Raw genomic sequence first — 3,054 nt, forward strand, 5'->3', positions numbered from 1 at the left:
GGATTGTGGAATTCGGTGAGTGACTAAACTTTGGACGGATTTTGTATATATGAAGAGAGTGTTTGTGAGAGGTTTTTCTCAAGGTTTTTCACCAAGGAAGACCTTCCATGTACCATGATCACTCTATTTATAGAGTTATGTTTGCATGTTCATGCAAATTTGAGATCACCCAATTTTGACACTCAAAATTCCACTCAAATATTTGGGATTATGTGGCAAGCATGCAAGTTTGAGTTCATCAAATTTTGACACTCAAAATTCCACTAAAATTTGTGGAGTTTATTTGGCAAGCATGCAAGTTTGGTCAAACCAAATTTTGACACCTCAAAATTCCACTAACATGGATTTTTCCATTAAATTAAGTCAACATTTTGACTTTCTTAATTCAACAATTAATTTGAATAATTAATTTCAAATTAAAGTATTATTAAATGATTAATTAAACTATTTAATTAATATTTAATATTAATTCAAATGCGAATCCCAATCAATTCCGACACATATTTGATTAAGATATTTAAATCGTATTTAAATATCTTAGATTCTCTCTTTTTGTTTAATTCGTAAATAAAACAAAAATGCGGTTAAATATATCGTATGTATGTAGCGCATATTCCCTAATTTGAATTCGAACACTTTGAACTCACTCGTCACACTGTTCTATGGTTTAGTCCGATATGAGCTAGCAGAGGAACCTAATGGACCTATAGATCATGGGCTCCAACGATCCAAGATTAACCGGTTAAACTCATTAACCTTGTTAACCAACATTCGTTAACTACTAGGACACTCCACTATAGCCTAGTAGTTGCACTCCCCTCACTATAGATATATTTCTATCCATTTGATATAACCATGATTAGTAAGTCGATCCTTCACAGGTTGTTCGTAACTAGAGCTGGGTCAATTTACCGTTTTACCCCTGAAGTTACTTCTTGTTCCTTATGTCTCACTGGTCCTCTCATGAACAATTGGTTTATGGTCCAACCAGTAAATCGAATCCCTCTCATGCCAATGAGAGGGTGGGGCCCTTTGTTCAAGACATGGAGTCAGTACTTAAGGGAACTACCTCTCTTCTATCCCTAAAAGTGGGTAGGAGCGAATTCCATCTTGCACCCCACGTCCCCAGCCATTCACCAAGTCTTACCCCTGAAATGGGAGGCCTATTGAGTCGGCAAACTCGAGCCACTCTCACCCATGCAAACCTAAGGATAATTCCGAATAAACAAGAGTTCATGGTTAGCTCAGGATTAAAACCGAGTTACCTAGGTTATCGAATGAAAAGAAAATCAGTCTCAATAGTAAACGACATTATAAAGTGAGAGTGGTTTTCTTCATGGTCCGATCTTATGCAATACTCATTGCATAGGACACCCCAATTCACATGTCTCCGCATGTACAATTTAGTGATCACATTGTTTATATCATATACAAAAGTGGGCCGCATCCATAGTGTCCCCAGAATAAGGTACTCAACCTTATCCTTATACTATAGATCATTTTGACTATATATACTTGAACTTGATCCACTCTTATGTCTCTACATATAGTTCAAGTAATCATACTATAGCAGAAGTGTTCTTAGTTTATTGGATTTAGATTAATGATCGTAAAGTTCACATTATTCAATAACAATTTTTACTGAATAAACAACAATAATAACTTTATTGAAAATAGAATATGTTTTTGTTTACAAACTATGAGTTTTAGGATATAAAACCCAACAAACCCCCACTTGGACTAAAACTCTAGCGGGGTTTTATAACGTTGAGTAGAGACAAAAACATAAATACAATAAACTAGGGCATCACATACTCATGCCTTTTCTCCCACTTGCCCTAGATTACATAACTCGTAGTCCTAGACTCACTAGGTGCCCTTCAAACACTTTGGCCGTGAGGGGATTTGTAAATGGATCAGCAATGTTGTGCTCAGAAGCTATCTATGTGACGATCACATCTCCTCGTTGCACAATCTCCCTTATGAGATGATATTTGCGCTCAATATGTTTTCCTCGCTTATGGCTTCTTGGTTCTTTAGTATTTGCAACTGCTCCACTGTTATCACAATAAAGAGTGACGGGAAGATGCATATTTGGAACGACTTCCAAATCAGTTAAGAACTTCCTAAGCCATACAGATTCTTTTGGTGCTTCACAAGCAGCAACATACTCAGCCTCCATGGTGGAATCAACAATGCAACCTTGCTTTATGCTTCTCCATATTATTACTCATCCGTTCAGAGTGAAGACAGATCCTGATGTCGATTTCCTCGAATCTACATCGGTCTGAAAATCTGAGTCAGTGTACCCGGTAAGGATCAGATCCTTAGCACCGTACACAAGCATATAGTCCCTCGTTCTCCTAAGATACTTGAGGATATTCTTAACGGTATTCCAATGAACACGTCCCAGATTGGACTCATATATGCTGACAATTCCCACAGCATAGCATACGTCAGGTCGGGTACATAGCATGGCATAAATCAGACTACGAACTGCTGATGCATAGGGAATGTGTCTCACATCCTCAACTTCTTAAGGTGTCTTAGAACTTTGTTCCTTCGACAAATGAACTCCATGCCTAAAAGGTAATAATCATTTCTTGGAGTCCTGCATCTTATATCGAATCAACATTTTGTCGATGTACGATGCCTGAGACAATGCTAGAGTTTTGTTCTTGCGATTCCGAACAATTTGGATTCCAAGAACAAACTGAGACTCTCCCAAATATTTCATTTGGAATTGTGTCGCTGGCCAATGCTTAATGTTAGTCACAAATCCCACATCATTTCCAATGAGTAAGATATCGTCAACGTACAACACTAGGAAAGCTACTGTAGAGTTGACTATTCTTTTATAAACACAAGGCTCGTCAACATTCTGTTTAAAGCCATAAGATTTTATCGCAGTATCAAACTTTATATTCCAGGATCGAGATGCTTGCTTCAACCCATAAATGGATCTTTTAAGCTTTCAAACCCTTTGCTCGTGATCCTGTTCAATGAACCCATCTGGTTGAGCCATATAGATACTCTCTTCAAGATTGCCGTTTC

The 3,054-nt window shown here is 37.6% G+C and overlaps 1 pseudogene; it reads right to left on the reverse strand.

Annotated features, from left to right (window-relative positions):
- Nucleotides 1-1,843: 1,843 nt before the first annotated feature.
- Nucleotides 1,844-2,587, reverse strand: LOC147794818 (secreted RxLR effector protein 161 pseudogene; annotated as a pseudogene).
- Between the last annotated feature and the right edge of the window lie 467 nt (nt 2,588-3,054).

This window comes from Cucurbita pepo, chromosome 1 (genome assembly GCF_057944985.1).
Source record: "Cucurbita pepo subsp. pepo isolate OVF chromosome 1, ASM5794498v1, whole genome shotgun sequence".
NCBI classification, from domain to species: domain Eukaryota; kingdom Viridiplantae; phylum Streptophyta; class Magnoliopsida; order Cucurbitales; family Cucurbitaceae; genus Cucurbita; species Cucurbita pepo.